The sequence below is a fragment of the Ambystoma mexicanum genome, chromosome 1q (assembly GCF_040938575.1).
Source record: "Ambystoma mexicanum isolate Mex_15411 chromosome 1q, UKY_AmexF1_1, whole genome shotgun sequence".
In the NCBI taxonomy this organism is placed as follows: domain Eukaryota; kingdom Metazoa; phylum Chordata; class Amphibia; order Caudata; family Ambystomatidae; genus Ambystoma; species Ambystoma mexicanum.
The window spans coordinates 37,889,260-37,903,927 of NC_090922.1; the positions used below are offsets into that span (position 1 = coordinate 37,889,260).

At 48.7% G+C, this 14,668-nt stretch overlaps 1 protein-coding gene across 2 annotated transcripts in view; it reads right to left on the reverse strand.

Moving 5' to 3' along the window:
* Nucleotides 1-14,668, reverse strand: part of PHLPP2 (PH domain and leucine rich repeat protein phosphatase 2) — a 1,504,106-nt gene that overhangs the window by 443,333 nt on the left and 1,046,105 nt on the right. The window lies entirely within an intron of this gene.

Sequence of the window (14,668 nt, forward strand, 5' to 3'; positions counted from 1 at the left end):
AGATTGGCTTCGTCCCAGGGCGCTCGACTACGCTTAATATTAGGCGTCTCTTCAGTGTCATGTCCAGGATTGATTAGAACATAGAGGCCGTGCCGGTCATGTTGGACGCCCAAAAGGCCTTTGACATAGTCTCATGGAGATACAGGTGGGAGATCCTGGGGAAAACGGGAGTGTGCCCAGTTATGATAGGATACATTAAGCTGCTGTAAACATGCCCCATAGCAAGGGTCCTTGTCAACTCCCTGACATTAGCACCTTTCACTCTACTCAGGGGCACCCGACATGGCTGCCCCTTCTCTCCGATCCTCTTCGCATTGGTCATTGAACCAATGGCTGATTATGTTAGAGTGCGACATGCACGCAAAGGAATACGGTTACAGGACACCCCTGAGATAATATCACTCTACGAAAGAGAACATACTGCTTTATGTCAGATGCCCCGCTACCCACCTAGACCCCATCCTGCGTGATGTGACGCGAATAGGCACCTTCTCCGGCTTCACGAAAAACTACTGCAAATCGGAGATACTCCCACTCACGAGTATAATGCAACAACCCATGTGTGAGTATCCCTTGCGCTGGTCTCCGGGGGGGGGGGGTCAAATAACTGGGGGTCCAAGTCTCCTTATCTAAATCGACCCTGCTGGCTGAGAACCGCACAATACACTGAATCCAAAACAAAGAGATGGCGTTCCCTCCCACTTTCACTAGTGGGGAAAATATCATTGGTCAAGATGTTTCTGGTTCCTAAACTGTTTGATATTTTTGTGAACGTACTGGTCTGGCCAGGGAAACAATACTTCGACAGGCTCCACAAATTGTGTGCACAGTTCCTGTGGTATTCTGGTGCGGTCCGTAAAAAGTGGATATACATACATGAACTTTCCCTATGAAAGGAGCGGCTTCACTGCCCCCAACCTAGTATTATACTGGATGGATAGCGGCACAAGCTCAGTACGCTACATACTGGTACCTGAGAGTGTTTGCCCCAGCCCATCTTAAATTAGAAAAACTTTCAGCTGCTGAAGTGGATATTATGTCACTAATCCTCCATCGCAACTACGTTGCAGACACTCCCTCGGATCCTGTAGCAACCACCCTGCTGGCATGGAACCGTTTACTATGCCCAACTTCAAATCCACACCCCTATTACAAGTGGCTCCCCATCTGGGGGTTCCCCGGCCTTGAGCCTACACACAACAAACTCCTAACCCAGCACTGCCTAGCACTGGGCTACCAAACCCTGTCCGACCTGTTCCCTGAAGGGAAATTAATTACTTCACAAACGTGGCACCCTGGCAACTCTGGATCTGCGCTAGAGTAGCTCCAAAACTACAGACTCCGAGCAGCGGCCCAGGCCATGTGGTCAACCTACCCGAATGAACCTCCTGGCTTGCCCGAGATAGGCTGTATAGCTTACTCGGGTGGTCCGCGTGGTGTGGTCTCTCCCCTGTACAAAATGTTGGTAGCGCGATCCCCAGACCAACACCCCACTGCACGTGACGAATGGGCTGATGAACTCAGGACCGAGATCTCAGATGACACATGGAAGAAATTGTGCCTCCATACACGCCGAGTTTCCCTCAATTTTAGATTTAGATGTATGCAGTACAAGCTACTAACCAGGTTATATTACACCCCGCATAAAATTGCCAAATTCACTCGCAACCGCGCACAGGCCTGCGCAAGGTGCCATACTGAAGGAGCTGACAGACACACATGTTCTGGTCCTGTGCTGAATTTAGCGGATTCTGGGATGATGTCCTGCGGGCCCACTCTGATATTGTGGGCGCCACAGGTTGAACCAGACCCGCTTGCTTTGTTGTTCGTAGTATCGGGGAGCAATGGTACCAAAAGAATGGCAAACTTTCTAAATGTCAGTTGCATGGTGGCTAAGAAATGTGTGTTACAATGTTGGAAGCATCCCCCCGCCCCTACCTTTGACATGTGGCTAAAAGCACTCACCTGGACTGAAGAAGAATACATCAACTCCCTTCCCGCACACTCTCGCCCCAATAACGTATGGTCAGCATTCTGTGTGTCAAGGAGTTCCCCCCTTCTCACCTGAATCTGTTCTTTACCGGTGTCCTTGGATGCTGCCTTCTTTCGGATGGATTGGGTTTTGAAGAAGACGGCCCGTGTCTCTGCCGAATCCAGAATGTGTTCAGTTTTCCAGGAGGCCGAATCCAGGCATCCAGGAGGCAAGGTAAGTTCGCTAGAACTAGAATCCAGGTGGAAGAAGAGGGGGGGGGGGTTCGAGGAAGGGAAAGCGGAGAGGAAAGGAGAAGAACCGCGAGCTACGGAGCACACGTCTGGTTGCTACTTCGCTATAGCATTGAGACGCGCGGAGCCGCGGAAGGTGTGGTCTAGAAATAGAGAAAGGTTACGTCCAACGCATGGAGCGAGAAGGGAATGTGTTGGACGACCATATTGGAGGTATTAATGTGTATAAATCTGTTGTGACAGGGACCATGAGGCCCAAAAGGGGCGCACCCTGCGATTCATGACAGCATGCCTCCTCCAAAGACCCTTCCCTCCTGGTTTCCCCAGGTGGATGAGGTGGAACCTTCTGAGCAGCCGTGGGGCCTTGATGTTTGAGAGAGGTTCCCAGGTTCTTTCGCTAGGAGGATATCCTTTCCATTCAACCAGGTAATGAAGCTGCCCCTTCTATACCTGGAATCACAAATCCGAGATACCTCATATTCCAATTGGTCATCGACCAGTATAGGAGGAGGTCTGGAGGGTTTTTGGGAGGATGGATAGTAGAGTTTCAATAAAGATGTGAGAAAGACTAGGTGTATCTTCTTCCAGGATTCAGGCAACTCGATCCGATAAGAAACAGGATTTATAATTTCTTTAATGGAAAATGGACCATAATACCGAGGGGCCAGTTTACTAGGCCGTAGATGTCGGGGTAATAATTTTGAGGACAACCAGATCTGATCACCAACTGCATAAGAAGGGCCAGGTCTTCTTCTGGAATCTGCATATTTCCTGGCCTCCACCAAAAATTCCTTGGCTTCTTTATGTATGTTGAACAGGGTTTCGATCCAGGAGTCAACTGTAGGTACTGGTGTAGATTTGGGAAGAACAGAAGGTAGGACCGACAGATGAAATCCTTGACTGCAATAAAAGGGGCTGATCTTAAGTGCCGAATGGTCAGAATTATTGTAAGCAAATTCAGGCACGGGTATCAGGAGCGACAGTCATCCGAAGCATCGAAGATACTGTTCCAGGGTTTGATTGACATGTTCTGTGATTCCGTTGGTTTGAGGGTGGTAACCTGACGAAAGGGCACGTTGGATCCCTAAGCATTGACAGAGATGTTTCCAGAATTGTGAGATGTATTGAGGTCCGCGATCCGAAATGATCTTGGAAGGGAGTCCATGCAAACGGAATATGTGTTCCAGGAAGATTCCTGCTAGTTCAGAAGAGGATGGTAATTTACGCAGGGGCGTAAAATGAGCCATATGAGTGAACAAGTCTATGGTAATCATGATGGTGGTATACCCACGGGAGGGTGGCAGTTCCACAATGAAGTCCGTAGCGATAATCTCCCAAGGCCTAGTTGGCAATGTAGGTTGTAGTAGAAGGCCCGCTGGTTTCTTGTTATTGTGTTTATTTTGGCTGCAGACAACACAGGATTGAATGTACTGCCGTACGTCGGGTCTCATCCTAGGCCACCAGAATTGCCTTTGTATCAGACGGTGGATATTGGTGACACCACGATGTCTGGAGTGTAGGGTATCGCGGCAGAGATTCATTATTCTCTGTTGTAGTCTTTTTGTAGGGATGACCAACAGATTGTCTTTGAACAAATAACCTTCCCGGACCTTCAAATTCCAAGGATTTCTTTTGGATTTGTCCTTCCACAGATCAGAGGATTGGGTTTGGGCTTGGATTTCTTCGAGGAGGTTGACTGCCTGGGCCACAAAGATCGTGGAGGTAAACATCTGAGGATATGCCTTGTCTTCAGTGGGCTCGTAGTCAGGTCTTCGAGATAAGGCGTCGGCGATCAGGTTTTGTGATCCAGGAACGTGAGTGATATGGAACTGGGCAAAGAAATATGCCCAACACACCTGACGACTGTTCCTACACTCCAAAGACTGTAGAATCTGGAGGTTCCGGTGGTCAGTACGGACCTGAACTGGATGTTTAGCTCCCAAAAGTAGATGTCGCCATTCAGTGAAGGCTTGGCGGATGGCTAACAATTCTTTTTCCAAGACTGAATAATGTGTTTCACTAGGAGTCAGAGTTTTTGAGAGGTAAGCAATTGGGTGTTTCAGTTTATCTCCTAATTCTTGTTTCAGGACTGCGCCAATGGCATAATTTGAAGCGTCCGTTTCTACCAAGAAAGGACGGCTAGTATCGGGTTGAGCCAAGATAGGAGCTTGCGTAAACTCTGTCTTTAAACGCTGGAACGCCATATCTTGTGGTGTTGACCAGAGGAAAGGAGTGTCTTTCGTCAGGAGAGCAACAATCAGTTGAACTATTTCGGAGAAATTAGATATGAATTCCCGGTAGAAACTGGCAAGTCCCAAAGATTGAATTTGTTTCACGGAAGTAGGAGCGGGCCACGTCAATATGGCTTTTACCTTTGAAGGGTCCATACCGATTCCTTCTGGGGTAGGAATAAACCCTAGGTAGTGAACGGAGGTCACATGAAACAAACATTTTTCAGGTTTGGCCAGGAGTTTATGTTCTCGGAGTCTCTGCAAAACTGCCTTCACATGCTCTTTATGTTGTTTAGGATCCTTGGAAAAGATCAGTATGTCATCCAGATATACAATAACAAAGAGAAACAGCATGTCAGAGAACACCCTATCCATAAAGCGTTGGAAAATTGCCGGGGCGTTAGCCAATCCGAAGGGCATGACTAGGTACTCAAAATGGCCAAAGGGTGTTCTGAAGGCGGTCTTCCATTCGTCTCCTTCCCTGACACGGATCAAATGATAGGCGCCCCTGAGATCCAACTTGGTGAATATCACTGCACCTCTCACGGATTCCAGGATATCCGAAATCAGGGGTAACGGGTACCGATGCCTGAGGGTACATTGATTTAGCCTGCGATAATCAAGGCAGGGTCTGAGTTCCTTGGTATCCTTCTTGGGAACAATGAATAGAGAAGCACCAGCAGGAGATTTCGAAGGTCTTATGGTGCCATTTTGAAGGTTGGTATCCAGGTATACTCTTAGGGTCTTCTCCTTGGGTTCGGAAAGAATGAACATCCTGCCGAAGGGAATCACTGCTGAGGGTTCCGTATCTATTGCGTAGTCTTCAGGTCTGTGTGGGGGTAAAGCCTGGACAATAGCAGTCGAAAACACATCAGCATAAGCTTGGTAGACTTCAGGATCTTGCATGACATTGGATACCATTAGTGGTGTCTGTTGTTCCTTTGTTGGTTCCTTTGGGTGTGTTAATGGAGGTTCTAGGGATAGACAATGAGACATGCAAAACTCTGAGCCTAGGAATAGGGAACCCGCAGACCAGTTGATATATGGGTTGTGTTTCTGTAGCCAAGGCATGCCCAATACCAAGGGGTAATGAGCTGACTTAATAATGTCAAACCTGATCAGCTCTCGATGGTGATTTATTGAAAGCTAGATCTCCTTGGCCTGAAGGCTTATGGGTCCTGATGTGAGGGGTCTTCCGTCGATAGCCTCCACAGGCTGCATGGTGCTTCGTGTTTTGTAGGGAATCTGATGTTTATCAACCCACTCATGATCGATGAATATTCCCATAGCTCCACAGTCTACCAGGGCCAAAATGGAATAGTTTGTATTCTTGGATGGTGATAAAAAGGCCTGTAGTACCACCAAATTGTTTTGTCCAGGAGAGTTCAAGGATGTAATGGATGTGGAGCAAACATCTCTCTCCCAAAGTTCTGCTCCATCCAGGATCGGGAGAGTGCGTTTCCCGAATGCCGAGGGGGTGCTAAAGGACACTCCCTAACCAAATGCTTATCTGAGGCGCAGTACATGCACAAGCCTGTATGAATTCTCCTCATTCTCTCTTGTGGAGATATGGGTCCACGAAAGGCCCCAATCTGCATGGGCTTAGATTCTGAGACTGGACTTGGGTTGATTTCCAATCTGGGGGTACCCTCAAATGATACCTTGGAAGGAGTTCCCCTGGATTTCTTCTTTCTTTTCTGACTTCCTTTCCTGGATACGGAAGTCAATCTACATGGCAAGATCCATTAATGCCTGGAATGAGCTTGGTCGTGCCACTCTGGCCAGCTCATCCTTAATTTCTTCGTTCAATCCTCTCCTGAAAAGGGTAAAACTCGCCTCAGTGGACCAGTCGGCTTCCTTTGCCAAGTGTTTAAATCTGGTCTCCTTCCAGCTCTGCTGGCCTCGGAAAATTTTTCTCTAGAGGGCGCTGCGCGTCGACGTCCTCCGAGTCGATGTCCCTCGACAGCTGCCGTATCGACGTCGACGTCATCCTGCCTATAAAGGCCGCGCGCAGCTTCCGTTGCTCAGTTCCGTTTTGTAGCCCACAATAATTCTTTCTGGACTAGACTAATTACCCTGAAGGAGCGTAAACTGCAACAACAAGGGAAGTAGAACTGCGGGGATGGATGGGAGGGTCGATAAGGAATACGTCGGAGGAACATCCCGTCGAAAGAACGTTACAAGGTAAGAAGTAACTTGTTCTTCGAAGGGATTGTGTCCTTCGACGTATTCCTTATCTTAGATAGGCTCCCATAGCAGTATTCTATCATTGGAGGAGGGAGTACCGACTTCACGCTGTCTTCTATTGATGAATAGAGTGCAGTACAGCCCTTCCAAACCTAGTCTCTTGACTGGAGGAGGAATCCAAGTTGTAAAATTGTGTAAAGGTATGGATAGACTACCATGTAGCGGCCACACAGATGTCTTTAACCGGCACACCTCTTTTGAGGGCCGATGAAGCTGCAATACCTCTGGTCGAATGAGCCCTAAGGTTTTGAGGGGGCTCCTTCCCTGCCAGTGTATAACATTCCAGAATGGCTAGAATGATCCATCTGGAAATGGTCTGCTTAGTTATTGGTAACCCCAGCTTGTGACCTGTGTAACCTACAAACATCTGGTCTGCCTGTCTTATCCTGGCTAGTCTACTGATGTAAAAACTTAAAGCCCTTCTAGGGTCTAGCCTGTGTAACCTCTCTTCCTCTTTCCCCAGATGAGGAGGAGGATAGAAAGATGGTAGGGTAATCTTCTGAGTGATATGGAATTCAGAAACCACCTTTGGGAGGAAATTAGGCTTCACTTGCAGGACAACTTTGTCTTTGTGAAAGATTGTGTGAGGCGGTTTACAAGAAAGAGCTTGTAATTCGCTCACCCTTCTAGCAGATGTAAGTGCTATTAATAAAACAGTTTTAAGGGTAAGGAATCTTAACGAACAAGAATGGAGTGGTTCGAAAGGTGTGCCCATCAGGAAAGTTAGGACTAAGTTTAAATCCCATAGGGGAACTTGGAATGGTCTTGGGGGATAAACATTGGTTAACCCCTTTAGAAACTGTATTACCAAGGTTAACTTGAAATAGGATGGTTCTTCCGCAGTGCGCTTAAAGATGGATAGCGCTGCGAGATAGCCCTTAATGGTGCCAACTTGAAGGCCTGAATTCGCCAAATATAGTAGGAAGGACAAAACCATTGGTGTACCACATGAAAAGGGGTCGATATTCTGTTCTCTACACCAGCTGCAAAATCTGTTCCAACGGCAGCGGTATAAAGACTTTGTTACTGGCCTCCTTGCCGAAAACAACACCTCCATAACATCATCAGGGAGGTCCCAATCCTTGTACCTCAGCCTTTCAGAAGCCAAGCGTGAAGGTTGAGGGTTTTGATGTCTGGATGGAGAACCTGACCTCCCTTCTGTGAGAGTAGGTTCTCTCTGAGTGGAAGTCGAATTGGAGGGCAGATGGACAAGTCTAGAAGGTCCGGGTACCACGTTCTCCTGGCCCAATCCGGGGCAATTAGGATCATGGTTCTCCGGAATCTTCTCAACCTCCTGATCATTTGAGGAATGACAGGGACCGGTGGGAACGCGTACAGAAGCGGAAACTCCCAGTCCACTATGAACGCGTCTCCCAGAGCTCCTCTCGGGGGAAATTCCCTTGAGCAGAACAGATCGCATTTCCTGTTGAGGCTGGTGGCGAACAGATCCACCTGAGGGGTTTACCAAAGGGCGAAGATCTCTTGAAGGACTTCCTGAGCTAGCTCCCACTCGTGGGAGACTGTGCTCTGCCTGCTCAGAGCGTCCGCTGTCAAGTTCTTCTCTCCGGCTAGGTGAACTGCCGATAGAGAGATTCCTTCTTGGATTGCCCAAAACCAGAGCTGCTTCGCCTCTCTGCACAGGGGTAGTGATCCTACGCCTCCTCTTTTATTGAGGTAATGCATGGCCACCGTGTTGTCCGTCATTATCAGGACATGTTTCCCTTGTACAGCTGGCAGGAACGCCTTCCGCGCAAGTCTGATGGCTCTCAGCTCTAACAGGTTGATATGTAGTCTGGACTCCGATGGAGACCAACGACCGCTGATCGTCAAGTCGTTGGCATGGGCTCCCCACCCCGTGAGTGAGGCGTCCGTGACTACTGTTCTCTCCGGCCAGGGTTGCCAAAATTGTTCTCCTTTCAGAATGTTCTCCTGACAGGCCCACCACTGAAGGTCTCGAGCCACCCTGTCGGGAACCTGAAGAAGATCGGTCATTCTCCCTGAGAATTGTGACCACTGAGTCCTCAGTGTCCACTGGAGGGCTCTCATTCTCAGGCGAGCCTCTGGCACTAGGAAAATGCAGGATGCCATGAGGCCTAGCAACCTCAAAAAGTCGAAGGCTGGGAGACGTTGGGCATCTTGGAACTTGGTAACCATCTGTAGAATATCTTGAGCCCTCACCTCTGGTGGTGAGGCTTTTCCCAGGGAAGTGTCCAGGATCTCTCTTATGAACTGGAGTCTCTGCGATGGTATCATTTGTGACTTCTTTAAATTGAGGGAGAAGCCCAGTTTGTGAAGGGAGTGGCACACGTGATTTAGCTGGATCTGAGCTTGTTCCGAAGATACAGCCATGATCAACCAATCGTCCAGGTAGGGGTAGACGTGAATCCCTTCCCTCCTTAGACTTGCCACCACTACCAACATTAACTTGGTGAAGACCCTCGGGGCGGAGGTCAGCCCAAATGGCAGCACTCGAAATTGATAATGAGAGTTGCCAATTGCGAACCTCAGGTATTTCCTGTGTTTGAGATGGATAGGCACATGGAAATAAGCGTCCTGAAGGTCCAGAGATACCAACCAGTCCTGGAACTGAAGGGCCTGGAGGATCTGAGAAAAAGTGACCATCTTGCATTTGTCTTTCTTGAGGAATTTGTTCAATTCTCGCAAGTCCAAGATGGGTCTCAGTCCTCCGTCTTTCTTTGGAATGAGAAAGTAAGGGGAGTACCAGCCCTTGTTCCTCTCCGCTACAGGTACCGGTTCTATGGCACCTTTCTCTAGCAGGTCCAAAATTTCCTGCAAGAGGAGCGGATCTGGAGCTTTCTGAGAGCTGATCCCCGGTGGATGACTCTGAGGTATGCGTAGGAAAGGCAGGCAGTAACCGTGGGCAACTGTTTCCAATGCCCAAGCATCTGACGTGATAGCCTGCCATTCCGCCAGATGTTGAGTCAACCTGCCTCCTACAGGTGTCCTGTGAGGGAAGTCCTCAGAGTGGTTTTGGGGCGGCTGATGCAGATGCCGATGGTAAAGAGGCACCTGCTGTTGCTGCGGCTTTTGAATATCTACCCCGTTCACCTCGGGTAGCTCTTCTTTGTCCCCTTCGAGCCGGTCGTCCTCTACCTCTTCCGAATGCGGAGTAGAAGCGAAAGGACTTGCCCCTCGCAGAGGTTCCTGTGGGACGAAAAGGTGTCTGACGGATTGCAGCGCCTAGGGATTTTGCTGCTGCTTTTGAAGTTTGCAGTTTCTCTAAACTGTCATCCGCCTTTTTCCCGAACAAAGAAGAGCCATCGAATGGCATGTTCAAGAGCCTGGCTTGCACATCTGGGGCAAAACCAGACTTTCTCAACCAAGCGAATCTCCTGGTTGTTGGTCTTGCCGCCATTGCTCTGCTGATACTGTCAGCCGAAGCAATGCCCGTCTGGAGGGATTCGCACATAGCGTCTTTACCGTTCTGTATGATATTCAGGAACGCCTCCCTTTCTTCCCCCTCCGGGATGCAGTCAGCCGCTGTAGAAGCACACTCCCAAAGTGTATGGCTGAATCTAGCAAGGGTGCAAGTAGCATTAACAGATTTTAACGCCATGCTACATGCCAAAAAAACTTTCTTTGCCATAGCATTATATTTTTTATCGTCCCTGTCCTGTGGGACGGTAGGATAAGCCGTCTTGACATCGGTAGAAGATGCTGCCTGTACCACCAGACTTTCTGGGGATGGGTGTTTTGACAAAAACTCCAGGCCTGTAGAAGATACCCTGTATTTTGTAGACAGTTTTTTATTCACTGCCGGGACGACATCTGGGGTTTCCCAGTTCGTCATAATCTTCCTCTGAAGAGCTTTATGAAAAGGCACCACAGGATCCTCCTGTGGGCCTTTGTCAAGAATATCCGTGAGGTCATCTTGTTGGAAAGACTGTGAAGGTGCAGACCACCCCATAAACTCTGTGATCCTGGCCATTAAGGCTCTATAGGGGGTTTCAGCATGCTCCCCCGGGTCTGGCCTAGCAAACTCCACCTCAGGGGAAGTGTCTAACCCACTTGCCTCATGTACGGAATCATGAAGATCCTTTAACCTGCGTTCTTCAGAGGAAAACTCCTCTCTAATTGGGGTTACAGGTCCCTGCAACTCAAATGTGTCTTCCTGTTCAGATAATTCACCCTCTTCCATAATTGAGGACATAGTTCTCAATTGTTCTGAACTCATAAAGGGTGTAAACCCCATCTCCAAGGCAGAGGGTGCCAAACTTGTCATAATCGGCCTCGAAAACGTCAATGTCGTCGACGCCCACGTAGAAGGCTTCGAGCGTGGCGTCAAAAACAAAGGCGGAGGCCTCGATGACCTCGACAGAATTGGGATTCTACTCGACAATCTCTACGCCATCGTCATCGAGGACCTGGGGATAGTCACTGGGTGTGTCGTAACCGTGACTTTTCTTGGCGTCGACGCTGGTGTCGAAGCTGGCGTCGAGTCGACAGACCCGTGTGTCGAAGGTCCCTTCGACAACGGCGTCGAAGACACCGACCTCGGCGTCGACGGAACCTTCGTCGACGGCGTCGACGGAACCTTCGAAGAAGGTTTTGAGGTCATAGTCCTACTCGAGGGTTCGAGATGCGCTCGAGAGGTTTCCTTCGCCGGGTACTGCGACTCGCGGCGTTTTTGACCTTTGGGTCTTTCGACCAGAGCATCGCTCTCGGCAGTCTTCAAGGGGGTCGAGGCCGCTTTCTCGAAGACGCTCATCATATTTTTGAAGAATTCCTCCCATTCAGCCCGGGAACTATGTTTCGTGGGGCAAGGGATTCTCTTTGGAGAAACAGAGGAAGAGGAAGACGGAGAAGGGGATCTTCGACGTCTCCTCTTCGAGTGCTTCGATCACGAGGAGTGATGGGACCACTCCGAGACCTGGAGCGCAAATGATGACGAGGAGACGAATGTCTCGACTTTGTCGAGGAAGAAGAAGCTTTAAAAGTCTTACCTTTCTCCAGCTTCCCCCTACGCTCCTTCAGGGCCTTAGCTGTCAGGGACATACAGTCCTCGCACTCCGAACAATGGTGTTCAGCTCTCAAACACCACAGACAAACTCTGTGAGGGTCAGTCAGCGACATCTTTTTCCCACAATCTCGGCATTTTTTGAAGCCGGACCGAGGAGTTGTCGGTTCCGACGAAGAAGCCATCGAGTACGGATCGAATAACTCGAGGTAAATAGGATTAACCTGACAAAACTGAGCAACGGTATTCCGAGGCACTGAGTAAGCGCGGAAAAACGGAACTGAGCAACGGACGCTGCGCGCAGCCTTTATAGGCAGGATGACGTCGACGTCGATACGGCGGCTGTCGAGGGACATCGACTCGGAGGACGTCGACGCGCAGCGCCCTCTAGAGAAAACTTTTCCAAGGCCAGCAGAGCTGGAAGGAGATATCTAAGATAAGGAATTATCTATCTAACAATGGTCTCTTACTCAATAGTCACAAGTCTAGGTGCAAGATAAAAGGGAACTGCATTGCCTTATTTATTTGATTTATTTTTTCATTTGTAAAGCGCCTAAACCCTGAGGCATAAGGGCGTTGTTGCAGACCAGTTACATTTGAATGCATAAAATAAGCAGTGTCACATAGCAATTTGCTATGCAATTCTGTTGGTTTGCTAATTAAATGACACTTGTGTAGCAAAGTTAGCTATTTAAGTTACCGAGATCAATGAAAGCACTGCTCACCCTGAATTCCTCTCTGGCTCTAAAGGATCTTGCTACCATCTTCTCTGTTCACTGCAAGTTCAAATGGGCTAATGGAGAGAGTGAAATAGTAATAATCTCCTTCACTCTTAAGTGCCAAAGGCCTGTGTGGGAGTACAAGGCAAGATTTATTTTCTTTTTCATACAATTGAAAACCAGAAGTAATCTGAATGATACTTTTATTAGCTAACTATATCCTCTTTGGCAAAGACCAGTATGTGTAACTTTATTAAAAAAAACAGTCATGCAATTCCATTCCTAACAATTTAAGTTGTTGCATAATGCATAACTACAGTATTGCTTCTGTAAAACACAGCATTGTCTCCATGATTTACAGTCAAGTTTAGGTTAGTGTATCTGAATCTCATAGTCTCCACTAGATTTTTAATTTTTTTTGTAAATTGAATTTTATTGATTTTCAATGCAGCCAAAAGATTTCAAGAAACTCAAACCAACATGATGGCAAGGCCCTCCACCAAAAATTATCCTACTGCAACTTTTCCATTATCCCCCTCAAGAACCGATCCCCAAACCCACATTTCCATAATACCCCATTTAAGAACCTCCAATCAACCCAATCGAAAGCCTTCTCGACATCAAGAGCCACCAGGACCGGGTTAGCCCCCACCTCCTGCCGCGGCTTCCATCAATTGTAAAGTTTTACGTAGGATATCCGCCCCGTCTACCCTGAATGAACCCTACTTGGTCCGAATGGACTAAGTTCGGCATGAGCCCCTCCATGCGTGTTGCCAGTAATCTGGTAAAGATTTTAGCGTCCACATTAAGCAAGGAAATGGGGCAATACGACTTGCAACTCTCTGGATCCCTACCTGCCTTAGGTATGACCGTTATCAGTGCCTTTCCAAATGATCGAGGGGCCAGCCTTGTATCCAAGATATTATTTAAAAAAATTCCAGGTGATGGGCGAGAGATCCTGCAAAGGTTTTATAGAACCCCACTGTATAGCCATCAACCCCAGTGCCTTCCCCGACTTCAACCCACCAATCGCCTTCAGCACCTCTGTCTGGGTAATTTGCTTTTCCAATGCGCTATTCTCACTACCTCGAAGTTTCGGGAGGGGTACCTCACCCATGTATCTATACAGGTCCTCGTCCTCCATTTCTCTCTCTGACGCATATAGGTGTTCATAGAAAGCGGCACATTCTTGTACCACCTCCCCCGCTATAGAGAGTAACTGCCCATTCCTGTCCCTGACTCCTGAGACCCACCTCTCTGCACACTGACCCCGTAGCCTGGTCGCCAATAGTGCGTCTGCCTTTTCCCCCTTCTCATAATATTTCTGTTTTAGGAACTGCAAGCCAGCAATCACCTTCCGCACTCTAAGTCTTTCAACTTGTGACGCTTCTCTCTTGCCTCCTTACCTTCAAACTGCTCTAATTTGCGGATCTCCCCCCTAAGTTTTTCGGCCAACAGGGCTCTAACTATCTTCTTGGAGGAACCCTCCCGAATGAGGAGGCCCCTCCAGGTCGCCTTGGCTGTATATCCCATGTTATACCTGGTTCCACCTCTCCCGTATCATTAAAGCGGAAAAACTCTGCAATTGCCTCTTTCATCTCCCCTGCGAAGACAACATCCTTCAACAGGACGTTGTTGCACCGCCAGAGCGTGTCTCGAGGCCTCAGTCCCCTCAGAACTAGACCTATAGTGACCATATCGTGGTCTGACCGTGGTCTGACCAACTAATCCGGGAGAGGTCCACTGGGGGAGATCCTACAGACGTCCCTCCGATGTATAAACCAGTAATCAATCCTTGTTCGGGAGCCGTGGACAGGGGATAAGAACATGAAACCCCTTTCCACCGGGTGAAGTTCCCTCCATACGTCGATGAACCCTTGGTCTGACATGTAGCCCATGAATCCTTCCTGGCCAGCCCCACTCCACCTCCAGTGGGGACCTGCCCACCACTTTGATCCAGGACCGGTCTGCCCACATGTTTAAGTCTCTTCCCAGCATAGTAAGCCCTCTGCGCACCGCAATATCTCTGCCATGGTCTCCCATAGGAATTGGATCTGTCCCACATTTGGGCAGTATATGGAAGCTATGGATACCCGTGCCTCCTCAATGGTCCCCATAATCAACAGAGCCCTCCCGTCAGACCTCATCCAAACCACTGAGTCAACTATTCGGGTTCTCCGCTGGAAAATAATGCCTACTCTGACCCTCTTGGAGGGCCCAAAAGCCCAAAAAACCTGTCGGACGTGGGCTCCCAGAATCCGCCTTTCCTC